Here is a 13,964-nt window from a genome sequence, read left to right as displayed (position 1 = left end):
CTCGGATGCAAAGAGGGAACATTGTGGGCGACCTTGATGCAAAGGGGGAACCCTGTGGGTGACTCTTATGCAAAGGGCTGTTGTGGAAATTTTATGAAGATGTATTTTAATATGTATTGTCATAGTGTCTCCGAGTGTTAGTTCTCCTGCAACCCGCTCTAAAGAGCTGACTGGGGCAGACTGACGCTGGTTGAGATCCGTTAGGTAGTGGAAAAGTTCCTGAAGTTGGAGAGAGGTGTTTGCAGAGTGAGGATATGTCTGCCAGCAAAAGGGCCCCTGTGTGATGCAGACGTTCATCTGGGGGGGATGGGTCCGCTCTGCAAACACATTATCGTTTGAGCGGATGTGCGCTTGTGTCACCCCTGTATGCCTGATGTGTGGTGCCATGGGCATATACCTGCAGATAAGCTCTCACCGACAGGAACTGTGTTCAATGGTTGTTGCATTATTCATGTTGTTGTTTGTATATACTAATGTTGGAAGGATTTCCTGTATTGTCACATCCTTATTTGGTCATTTCCTGTGTGGAGGTCACATCCTGCGATGTCACTTCCCATGGAGGAGGCGATTCGCTGCTGGAACTATCACTTTCTATTTGTCAAAGCTTTTGTTATTTACAAATAGAAGGCCGAGCGCACTAATCGCTGGGCAGTGATGCTGACGGCGCGGAGAATGTAGCTGTGGTTATGTCTGTTTACTGGGGATGAACGGGAAATAGAGTGATGGGGTAAGATGCATTATATCATTAGATGAAATGTGTGCTTATTAGAGACAGGAGATATGGCCATGCGCTCTGTGTACAGCCTAATTTTCATGACACTCATAGCACCCAGGGATGGACTGGCCATCGTGACTACCGGGATATTCCCGGTGGGCCGATGGCTCAGTGGACCGGTCGGAGGTCTGCAGCTATCTACCTGTCAATCGCCGACAGTTGGCGCCTGACGAGTAGTTCGTGATTTTTTACAGAGCATGCAGAGTAGAGTGTAATATGTTCTCTCTCCTGTCACGGCACTCACGCTGCTACCCAGCGGCCCCTCCTCTCCTCTCGTCCATCCCCATTTGCTTGTGACATCATCTGGGATGGATGAGAAGAGAGGAGGAGCCCAGTGAGTGCCCCGACAGGAGAGAGAACATATTACACGCTTCCTGCGCTGCTCTGCATGCTGGCTGGTAAAAGATGTGCCCCGTGTCCTGATGTGTTGTGCCCTGGGCCAGTCTGGATGAAGTCCAGGGCCACATTTTTGTCCCAGTCCAGCCCTGATAGCACCCCTCCATGTACCTCATAGCACCCCTCCGTGTACCTCATAGCACCACTCCGTGTACCTCATAGCACCACTCCGTGTACCTCATAGCACCACTCCGTGTACCTCATAGCACCACTCCGTGTATCTCATAGCACCCCTCCGTGTACCTCATAGCACCACTCCGTGTATCTCATAGCACCCATCCGTGTACCTCATAGCACCCCTCCGTGTACCTCATAGCACCCCTCCGTGTATCTCATAGCACCCCTCCGTGTACCTCATAGCACCACTCCGTGTACCTCATAGCACCCCTCCTTGTATCTCATAGCACCCCTCCGTGTACCTCATAGCACCACTCCGTGTATCTCATAGCACCACTCCGTGTACCTCATAGCACCACTCCGTGTATCTCATAGCACCACTCCGTGTACCTCATAGCACCCCTCCGTGTACCTCATAGCACCCCTCCGTGTATCTCATAGCACCCCTCCGTGTACCTCATAGCACCACTCCGTGTACCTCATAGCACCCCTCCTTGTATCTCATAGCACCCCTCCGTGTACCTCATAGCACCACTCCGTGTATCTCATAGCACCACTCCGTGTACCTCATAGCACCCCTCCTTGTATCTCATAGCACCCCTCCGTGTACCTCATAGCACCACTCCGTGTATCTCATAGCACCACTCCGTGTACCTCATAGCACCACTCCGTGTATCTCATAGCACCACTCCGTGTACCTCATAGCACCACTCCGTGTACCTCATAGCACCCCTCCGTGTACCTCATAGCACCACTCCGTGTATCTCATAGCACCACTCCGTGTACCTCATAGCACCACTCCGTGTACCTCATAGCACCACTCCGTGTATCTCATAGCACCACTCCGTGTACCTCATAGCACCCCTCCTTGTATCTCATAGCACCCCTCCGTGTACCTCATAGCACCCCTCCGTGTACCTCATAGCACCCCTCCGTGTACCTCATAGCACCACTCCGTGTACCTCATAGCACCACTCTGTGTACCTCATAGCACCACTCCGTGTATCTCATAGCACCACTCCGTGTACCTCATAGCACCCCTCCGTGTACCTCATAGCACCACTCCGTGTATCTCATAGCACCCCTCCGTGTACCTCATAGCACCACTCCGTGTACCTCATAGCACCACTCTGTGTACCTCATAGCACCACTCCGTGTATCTCATAGCACCACTCCGTGTACCTCATAGCACCCCTCCGTGTACCTCATAGCACCACTCCGTGTATCTCATAGCACCCCTCCGTGTACCTCATATCACCCCTCTGTGTACCTCATAGCACCCCTCCGTGTACCTCATAGCACCACTCCGTGTACCTCATAGCACCCCTCCGTGTACCTCATAGCACCACTCTGTGTACCTCATAGCACCACTCCGTGTATCTCATAGCACCACTCCGTGTACCTCATAGCACCCCTCCGTGTACCTCATAGCACCACTCCGTGTATCTCATAGCACCCCTCCGTGTACCTCATAGCACCACTCCGTGTACCTCATAGCACCACTCTGTGTACCTCATAGCACCACTCCGTGTATCTCATAGCACCACTCCGTGTACCTCATAGCACCCCTCCGTGTACCTCATAGCACCACTCCGTGTATCTCATAGCACCCCTCCGTGTACCTCATATCACCCCTCTGTGTACCTCATAGCACCCCTCCGTGTACCTCATAGCACCACTCCGTGTACCTCATATCACCCCTCTGTGTACCTCATAGCACCCCTCCGTGTACCTCATAGCACCACTCCGTGTACCTCATAGCACCCCTCTGTGTACCTCATAGCACCCCTCCGTGTACCTCATAGCACCACTCCGTGTACCTCATAGCACCCCTCCGTGTATCTCACAGCACCCCTCTATGTACCTCATAGCACCACTCCGTGTATCTCATAGCTCACCTCACACCTCTCCATCATATATCTGATCCCTCTCCCCCTGTGCTGTAGTAGAGCAGTGATGCAGACACTCACGTGGTCCATCATGCTCCCTCTACCTACCCACACACACACCTCTCCTTTCCTTTCCTTTCCTTCTATCACCATAGCACAGGACAGTCACATGGCGCGGCTCATCACTGGCAGCTCCAGTCACATGACCCAGCCTCAGCTCTGGGCTTTCTCACCCATGGAACGAATTGGCTGCACTAAGGCAACCCCCGGGCAAACAAACGCCCACTTCTCCTCCCGCGCGTGTCGATTGGCTGTTCATTCCTCGGCCAAGGAAGGTGATTGGCCGCCCCTTCTGCCTGTCTGTGAGTCGGTCCCGCAGCGCTTTCTCCAAAGAGTTGTCTCCTCACTTCCTGTGAGCGGAGCGCTGAGTCAAAGTGCTGTGTGTGTGTGACTGGGAGAAGGAGGCGGCAGGCGGTGCCGGGACAGTGCGGCCACACTGAGCGCTTTGTCCTCTCTCCACACTCCGCTATGGTCTCATTATCTGCTTGTTACTCAAGTGTCTGGAGCCTTCGTGTGCTGGGAGCAGCCAGGAGATTCAGCCCTCCTCCTCCATCATCTCCTCATACAAGGTGAGTGCACACACCTAAACTACCTACCTCCTCCTCCGGTACATGGACATTATGACAGGTGACATTCATTATCTCATGACAATGGCACCTCAATGTGGGTGGGAGAGATGAGGCAGCAGGTGAACATGTTCTCCCTGAAGTTGGTGTAAAGATCTAAGTGGCTGATGAGAACCACGTTGAAATGGATAGAGGACCGGGTCAGAGCACCTTGTGGGATTGCAGTGGTCCAAGGAGGGAAAGCCAGCACTAGGGTGATGGACAACCAAGGCTCATTGATCCCCATTGGGAGGGAAGGCTGGATCCCATAGAAGAGATACTGTACCTCAAATTGCTGAAAAAGCTAAAGTGGTTCTACAGGCTAAACATGTATTGGGGTACAAATGTCCCAATAATTGTATTGCCCCCCGAGTCCTCTCACTACCTAGCCTTGTGCCTGCATGCAGTATCACTGTCTGTGTTCCCCTCCTCACAGGCTGTAGTGGTAGCAGCCATTTGCTCCAATCAAATCCTGTGCGAAGGGGGCTACGCTGTGTGTGTCTGTGGCCTCCCACAGCCCAGCTCAGGAGTGAGTGTTCAGGTGTGCCACTATGGCAAGCGGCTTGTTGTAGTGGCATGCAGAGAAGAGGTGAAGCCAGGAGCACTGGTGGGGGACCAGAGAAGAGGAGGATTTGGGCTGCTTTGTGCAATAAAGTTACGCAGAGCAGGTAGGTATAACGTGTTTTTTTTTTTAAATTAACCACTTTCTGACCAGTCGCATACCTGGTACGTCATTGGACGTCAATTGATTATGTGCATCATCCTGGTACGTTTTTTTTTTTTTTAGAGCAAATTGGCTCTCTCGTAACAACAATCCTAGCGGCTAACTAGCCACTAGATTGCTTTTACAAGCAGCAGGAGATGATGTTCCCCAGCGCCACTTTCCAAGGCTTACTCTGGCTCTCCCGTCCCACTGGGGGACCCGAGCAATCAGCCAGCACATCTGCCAGCTGGCCGCACACCTGAACAAAGCTGGGAATCCGCTTTGTTCGGGTCAACGTAGCAGTAACCTGGAAGCGATAAACTGACATCATTTCAGGTTTAGCCGGATGTCATCAGCGCCATTTTCAAACTAATGAAAGCATTCAAAAATGCAGATCTTGGTGTTCTCAATGCTTTTAAGTGCAGCGGAGGGATTTGGATATTATAGACCCCAGATCTCCCCAATAAAGAGTACCTGTCACATGCCTATTCCTGTTACAAAGGATGTTTACAAACCTTATGACAGCAACAAAAGTGATAAAATAACCTTTAAAGCAGTGTTTCTCAATTCCAGTCCTCAGGCCCCCCCAACAGGTCAGGTTTTCAGGATTTCCCTCAGATGAAAAGGCTGTGGTGATTACTAAGGCAGTGAAACTGATCAAATCACCTGTGCAAAATAATGGAAATCCTGAAAACCTGACCTGTTGGGGGGGCCTGAGGACTGGAATTGAGAAACACTGCTTTAAAGCAACAGTGCAAAAATAAGATAAAAAAAAAAAAATGAATGTGCTTGCGTGTAAAGGCGAACACGCACGTCGGTCCCGCATGGACACAAACAGCGATCATCCCACATGTGAGGTATCACTGTGAACGTCGTATCATGGGCAGTAATTCTAGCACCAGACCTCCTCTGTAAATCTAAAGTGGTAACCTATAAAGGCTTTTCAAGTGTCGCCTATGGATAGAGAAAATTGTCATCGTTGCATGGGCATGCACAGTTTTAAAACTTGACGTCTTTGGTATCTATTGGTAGCATAACATCGTCTTTTATATTTTACTAAAAAGTTTTTATTTTTTTATTTATTTTTATTAAAATTCCAAAAGTGTGTTTCTCCCCCAAAAAAATGCATTTGAAAAAACGCTCAAATTGTATCACTCGGCTCCTCCCCTACGCATTACGTTACTTTATCAAGGGTTTGATAAAGTCAGGTTACAAGCGACGCAACGTGTAGGGGAGGAGCCGAGTGACAAACCCAGGAGACAGAGAGCTTTATAGTGTATCTGATCGTACAAAAGCGCCGCTCTTGCTGACCAAATGTGATTTATGTAGCACTAATCGGAATATAGACTATAACGGCATATTGCGCTATGGTTTATTATTTCTGGTTCCTTTTTTATGATCTATTTAAAAAAAAATAGGTTGATTTTAGCGCAACTACACACATTTTTATTCCCCCGCCGAGGAAGTTGCAATAACGTAACGCGTACGGGGGGAGGGGCCTGCTAGTACGTCGCTCGCTGCCATTCTTGAAGGACTAACCCATGTTTGTTTATACACTGCTGTTTTGTTTCCTGGCTAATGCGAGTAGCCTGATAATTATTATTTTAAATAAACTTTTTTAACTGATCGGAGAGCACTTAGATCTGGTCTCTTTCCCATTTATGGTCCTTATTTTACGGATTTATGAGAAATTTGATCTGTACATCATATTTACTGGCATTCCACGCTGTGAACTCTGCTTGTTTTGACTGCCTGGTAATACAGGAGTCCATGTTTGGAGGTGAGAGTAGCCATTCTTACTGGTGGAGGGATCACTTTGAGTTTGGAGTTTAAACATCACCTGGTGAAGATATCTGGAATATTTTTGGAATTTTATTTCACAGTTTTTGGACTTTATTATCACACATATATATCTACATTTATGTGTTATATTTTTATTTTTGCGCTGCACTATTTTCTTTTATATTGTATACATTTTTGGTCACTTTATCACAGTGTCAGAGCACAATTCTAGTTGCAGCTTTAATCATTTGTTCATCGTCTATTTATTTGTGGTTATTTAAGTATTTACACCAGCGCTTTAGTCACCTTATATATTTACAAGTGGTTAAATAACTATCGCTTACAACAGCTTCAATGCTGGTTCTGATAGAAAGGCGGCAGAACACACAGGTCATTGTAGTTTGTTGTGTATGGGGCTGTGTAGTCTCCGACTGGTCAGGATGCTCATTCTGACCCTTGTCTGCAGCCAAAAGTACCTACAATGACCATCAGAACTGGACCACTGAGTAGTGGAAGTAGGTGGTCCGCTCAGATGAATCACATCTCTTTTACATCATGTGTATAGTTGTTGGTCAGGTGCGTGTGCATCGCTTACCTGGGGAAGAGATAACACCAGGATGCAGTATGGGATGAAGACAAGCTGGCTGAATCCTCGTACACACGACTGTTTTTCCCGGCAGAAAAACTGCCAGGAGAGCATTTGGTCGGGAATCCCGGCCGTGTGTATGCTGCCTAGCAGTTTTCGTGAGAGGAAAACTGCCCGGGAAAAAGAGAACCTGCTCTCTATTTTCCCGTTGGAAAACCCGTCAGAGTGTTTCCTGCCGAGAAAACCGGTCGTCTGTATGCATACCTGTCCGAGGTAAACCCACGCATGCTCGATAAGACTTTGACACATGTGCGGTAGCATACAAGGTTAATGTGGGGTGTAGCAAGATGGCGGCGACGGTATTGAATGTGACGAGCGCCGGCTTGTCATCGATGACGTCGCCACATTCTTGCCATTCAAAAGTATTTGAGTGGCCATCCGTATGCACGGCTTTGCAAGGCAAGCTTGCCAGGAATCCCGTCGGGAAAACCAACGATTTCTTTTCCTGGCGGGATTCCCGGCCGTGTGTACAGGGCTTGAGGCTTAAAGGATCTGGTACTGATAGCTTGGTGTCAGACACCACAGCATACCTTCAGAGGTCTATTGGCATCTATGCCTCGACGGGTCAGGGCTGTTTTAGTGTCAAAAGCGGGGCCTACTCAATATTAGGTGGGTGGTCATAATAATATGAATGATTGGTGTAGACTACTCCACAGGATGAAGGTACACTGCTACATTATTTGTGTGTGTGTGTGTGTGTGTGTGTGTGTGTGTGTGTGTGTGTACACAACATGGAGGAAATCACTCTCCAGTCTTGGGGAAACAAACCTTTATTCCATGTACAGATCACGGTACTTTGTGATCAGAGGGAAAACTCCGCAATAACTTTGGTCAGTGTAAAAAAATAAATAAATATATCCCCTTACAAATCGCTAGAAAGCTGATTGGTGTGGGTGGTTACCTGTTTGAGAGTCTTGCTCAAGGAACCCGTAGTAACCCGTCATAACCTCTGGAGGAATCCTGGGTTTGCATGGAGCTCTAGTTGCGAGAGGCTGGTATGGATGAAATGTTTCATCTTGGATTTGGATTGAGCAGCTCCAGGTATAGGTTATATTGGTCCAGATTTGAGTGATGAAGTGCACACATTCCATACCTGTCAGATCCCTAACAAAGCGGAGAATCACCATTGTCTTCCTGGTCCTGTGCCGAGTAGCTGTCTTGCTGTATAGCATCCACAGGAGGGAGCTTATTTGGCATGGCCGCCATTCACGGAACACTTTGCATTCTCTCAATGAATACAAAGCAGTCTCTGATTGGACATGGTAGAGAGGCGGTTACTGTTCTCATAATCTGTGCCTTGTCCAATCAGAGAACGCTTTGCATTAATTGAGAAAAATACAAGGCGTTTTGTGAATGATGAGCATGGCCCCCCAACCCTGGTGGTCATTATGGAGCAGGACAGATGCTCAGCACAGGACCTGGAAGACAGCAGTGACTACTACAGTGATTCTCTGACCCCAAGGACACCACAGGTATGGAATGTGTATACTTGTGTAGAAAATATCAATACCTGGCGTTCAGATGACCATACACTATACAATCTGATTGTGCAATCTTATTTATGGTGGACATATGTGAAACAATCTGATGGATAATATAATTGTATTTATTAACTATTAAAAAGGCAGAAGTGCCTGTGGTTGCAGCATGGTAGTGTGCCATTTATGGGGTTAAAAACAGGGTTAGGAGGCAAGAGATCACCCTCACTGTAATTTAAACTCAATAAGCGAGCCGAGGTTTGGATCCCTTTTCAGAGGAGAAGCAGCACTTGCTGCTAGTGTAAATAAGCCTTGGGCTCCTGCTCTCTAATCTCGGCTCTCTTGTTATCTCTGACCTCTTGTCTGGATTGAAGTGAACAATCAGCCACAGTGATTTCAACATTGTGAGTCAATGTCTGACCACATCCAGTCATGCGTTTCGCAGGCAGATGTAAAGCTTCTGAATCACTCTACACATCCTTCCTAACATAAGACGCAGACGGTTATTAAAGTTTGCGAGATCTCTGAAAGGTTTTCCCCATTCAGGTCAATGCTTGTGGGTAGAGGTAGGTTTTATTGTAGTTTGGTTTGTCATTGATAAATAGAACTTCCCCACTCTGTGCTTGGGTGTCTCAATCAAAAAATAATAATAAACTCGTACACAAATCTCGATATAAAAAGACTCAGTCAGTGTTCTGCTTTGTTTAATAATCCCCCTCCAGTAATCTGCATGGACCAGGTAGCTAACCCCTCCAAAAAAGCCCAGCGCTGAGCTACCTAAAAAAAACCAATATGTCAAAACCACAGAGGACTATTCATATGGAAAAGTAACAATGTGAATAAATGAAATGCAACGGTTTCAAAATAAAAGAAACAAATTGGTGTCCATGCTTGGCATAAAGAGAAAGAACGTGTCTAGGATAATAGAGATGAACTAATAACCCATGCAGAAGTCACAGTGTCCATCTACTAAATGGGAAGAAATCCAAATGTGCTATTCCTTCAGCCGTGAGCACGCCGCGCTCACCGCACTTAATTGCCTCACTTTATCCCAGGGAGGTAAAGTAAGCTCTGCAGGCCGACATCCAGGATGTTTCGCTTTGTCCAAGGAAGGCAAAACAGGATCTGCAAATATCATCAACAGCTCCACTCTTCTAATGTCATCACCAAGCAGTATTCCAAATCAACACTGCCATCATATAGTGTAGGTCTAAACAATTATTTATTATAACACCAACTATACTTACACACAAGTGATGAAGAATGTCTTTCGCGCTACTAAACCGTGAATAAATAAAGTCTTCCAAAATAAACGGTGTTGAAAATGCAGCAAAAACTAGCAGCGTTTACAATACACAGCAGTAAATAAATAGGTGAAAATGAGTTATTGCGCATAATCTATAGAACACATCAATAATGTGACCAAAAATGTGATGTGGCAGTGAATACTGCTAAAGAGAAGAACTAAATGTCCACAAATCCCATAGCTGCACCAAAAACGTCTGTCTGGTCTCCCAGAACTCTTCCCTCACTAATGAATAAAGCCAGCAGTATGGATAATCGTAGATGTCTTCCCCGAATAAAACATTCCACATAAACCCTCCCCTGGTGCCTCTCCGTCCAGATAGCCAAAGCCTTATCCGGTCTCCTCACTCAATACCTGTATAGTCTCCATCCGGGGGAACAAGAGGAAGAAAGAGGGCCTCCAATGGTGTAGTATTATAACAAAGGGGGAACGTTTATTGCTGTGTGTATGCTCTTACATAGAAAAGATAAAACGAGTGCAAGGAAAAATGAAGGGAAAATTTCCCCAGATGAAGACATGTGACCGTGTCGTAAAGCGTAGGGATTGGCCATGGGCAGACGTACACCTGGAGTGACGTGAGACGACGCAGAGGACGCCACTGTTCATTTTTACTTGCACTTGTTTTATCTTTTCTATGTAAGAGCATACACACCACAATAAACGTTCCCCCTTTGTTATAATACTACACCATTGGAGGCCCTCTTTCTTCCTCTTGTTCCCCCGGATGGAGACTATACAGGTATTGAGCGAGGAGACCGGATAAGGCTTTGGCTATCTGGACGGAGAGGCACCAGGGGAGGGTTTATGTGGAATGTTTTATTCAGTGAAGACATCTAAGATTATCCATACTGCTGGCTTTATTCATTAGTGAGGGGAGAGCTCCTGCCCAGCCTATTGTAAAATGTCCTAGGTGGACGTCCTATGAGGTGGTACATGAGAGATTTCAAGATTGGTATGCAGAACTACATGCTAATATGATATTACAGGTATATTTTATAAAAAAATAAACGTACTTCCCTGCTTTGTGCAATGGTTTTTGCACAGAGCAGCCCTGATCCTCCTTCTCCAAGTGCCCCCATAACAAGCGGCTTGCTATAGGGGCACTTGTGTGGTCGCTAGCCACGCTCTGCTCATAAGACACACAGACTGGGGCTCGGCCCCGGCTCCCACTCCCTTCTCACTGGCTGTGATTGACAGCAGTGGGAGCCAGTGGCACCTGCTGCTGTCTCCCAGCCAATGAGGAGGCAGAGACTCTGGAGAGCAGCTGCTGTCATGCACATCACTGGATCATTATTGGGCTTGGGTAAGTATAAGGGGGCTGTGCGGGTTTTTTTTTACCTTCATGCAGAGAATTGATGAAGGTTAAAAAAAAAACACTTTAAGTGAAAGGGAGGAAATGTCCTCTCTAAAGATAATCAATTAGTAATCGTGATACTTCTGAAGCTCTTTAATGCACACATAAACACTGGGAAAATGTACTTCATATACATCATTTTCAATTAGTCTAGTTCCCACAAGTGCACATTACTATTGCATTTGCATGTTGACAAAAACCCTTCCTGTAGTAATGTTCCTCCACAGTACTGTACTTTCAGGTCTTCTGAATGGGGTAATTAACAATGCATGTTCAGGCTGGGTTCACACCTATGCGAATTGGATGAAGCTTTCCCTGCATCCATTTCGTATGACAGGAGATTGTGACCAGTTCACATATATCCGTTGCGGCTGCGGAGCAGCTTTCACAAGAACGCTCTGTGTGTCTTTGGCTCAGGTTCAAGGCTAAATTCAGGCAAAAATGTAGCCCTTATTCGTCCCTGAAACAGAGAACAGGGATGCACCGCACTTCTGCTGCGAGCCACATCGGTATTATATGTGGACCAGTCTCATTAAAGTGGTTGTAAACCCTTACAGACCACTTTGACCTACAGGTCAGCCTAGATTAAGGCTGACCTGTAGGCGCTGGAAATATATCCTTAACCTACACAGTTAAAGAGATATTTCCAAGAAAGACTGCACCGATGTCTACGGCGCATGCGTCGTAGACAAAGGCGCACTGAGCGTGCCACTACTAACGGCATCATGCCGTTGGTGGCGGTTCACGCACGCATGCTTGGGAGTGACATCATCGCTGCTTCGGCCAGTCACAGCGCCAGAGAAGCGATACCCGGAAGTCACTCCAGGTATCATGGCGGCGACGGAGGACGTGTCAGGGGACCGCTGCAGGGGCTTCGTTCTCTGGTAAGTAATTCATAATGAGCTAGTATGCTATGCATACTAGCTCATTACGCCTTTGTCTTGCAGGTGTTTTTTTTATTTTTTTAAGAGCAGGTTTACTTCCTCATTAAGTCCCAGTTTCTGGGAGTGTAGTGTGAATCAGCCATTTTTAATCGCCATACACACCTGTGGCAAGAATTTCCATTGCAAATTATCTGTTGAACAAAGTCCAGATGGGTCCTTTCCAGCAATTGCTAGCTTATATAATATAGGAGGATACTACCCTGACTACTGTTAACTGCTATGCTGTCCAAAGTCCACAGCTGTGGCTTAAATGTAATCGATACTGTACATATGTTATACAATCTGCAGTGACCTGCCTTTTTCTGCACTGTGTAAACCCAGGCCACCAATAGGACGCCTAGAAAACAATGCTGGTGTGATGTGCATTCACTGGATGTCATTGCAAAAGCAGCACAATGCACCACGCTGCTGTGCAGTGACATGAAGTGTCACTATGGGGGAGATTTATTAAAACTGAAGAGTGCAAAATCTAGCACAGCTCTGCATAGAAACCAATCAGCTTCAAGTTTTTTATTTATTTTTTCAAAGCTTAATTGAACAATCTGAAGTTGGAAGTTGATTGGCTACCATGCACAGCTGCACCAGATTCAGAGTGCTTCAGTTTTAGTAAATCAACCCCTATATGACACTGCAAATAAAGAAAGAACAAGCCATGTTAGCAGTGCAAAGCGCTGATGTGCCCATCACAATGTTCCTTGAGTTGACACTGACACCATCCTGCATGGTAAAATTCTGTGTCCTAGTATGAACCTAGCCTTAAGGTAGAACTAAAGGCAATTTCTTCCCATTTTGGATAGAGTAAGACCCCTTTCACACTGAGGCGCTTTCACACAAAAAACAATTTCCATTGAAATCAATTAATGCTTTCACACTGGGGCGGTGCGCTGGCAGGGAGGTTAAAAAAAAAATGCCCCTCTCTATTTGAAATGAATGGAAAGCTCTTCAAAAGCGCTCAGTGTTTTACTGGCAGTTTAGAAGTGCCTCAATGTGAAAGAGGCCTAAGACCCCTTTCACACTGGGGTGGTGTCGGCGGTATTCAGCCACTAGTGGAGCGGTTTTACCCCCTGCTAGCGGCCGACAAAGGGTTAAAAACGACGGCAAAGCGCCTCTGCAGAGGAGCTTTGCCAGCGTATGGCCACAGCAGGAGCGGTATACACACACCGCTCCTCCACCAAAGGGGTCTAAGGGAGAGTTCTAACCCCTGTCATCTTTGTTCCATTGGGGAGATTTGGCATCCAGCTCTGATCTGTGTAAGCCCCAATAATTAGACCTCTGAAAGCGTGATCACTCAGAAAACCTCCCACTTTTTATGTGCTGTACCCCAGGTGTCCACATATTGCTTTAGAAGGTTTTACGTGTCGTCCATAATTATTTTTTAAATACATTGTGTTGAAGGAGGCTCCATTCAGACTTGTGCGACTCCAAAACTGTGCAACTTTGGATATGTGCGACTTGGATGTGATTTGTTGTCCCTCTGCAAAGTCGGACCTACTGTTGGATGTAAAACATTCAGGTACGACTTATCATGTAACTTAATGAAACTTTCCATGGTTAACATTGAAGTCTATGTCCCTCAAGTTGTATGAAAGCAAGACCAAAGTAATGCATGAACTACTTTTGAAATAACTGCGACTTTAAAGCGGTAGTTCACCCTCACTCACATGATTTTACCATCGAGACAGGCATTGTAGCGCGAGCTACAGTATGCCTGTCCCGATTTTTTTTTTAACCCCGGACTCACCTTGTAATCGTACATTGTAGATTTCGGCTCCCGCGGGGAATGGGCGTGCCTATGGAGAGGGAGGATGATTGACGGCCGGCCCTGGCACGTCACTCTCCCCGAAGACAGCCGGAGTAGGTCTCGGCTCTTCACGGCGCCTGCGCACAGGCTATGCGCAGGCGCCGTGAA

General features: G+C 46.9%; 1 protein-coding gene across 1 annotated transcript in view; it reads left to right on the top strand.

The window, feature by feature from the left end:
- The first annotated feature begins 3,559 nt into the window (after positions 1-3,559).
- SPHK2 (sphingosine kinase 2) overlaps positions 3,560-13,964 on the top strand; it is a 48,982-nt gene continuing 38,577 nt past the window's right edge. The window contains 1 exon segment of the mRNA XM_040325648.1: positions 3,560-3,806. The gene's annotated coding sequence lies outside the window, so the exon portion shown is untranslated.

The sequence above is a fragment of the Rana temporaria genome, chromosome 10, assembly GCF_905171775.1.
Source record: "Rana temporaria chromosome 10, aRanTem1.1, whole genome shotgun sequence".
NCBI lineage: Eukaryota > Metazoa > Chordata > Amphibia > Anura > Ranidae > Rana > Rana temporaria.
The sequence above is the reverse complement of the archived record's forward strand: the minus strand, read 5'-3'. Positions and strand labels throughout refer to the sequence as shown.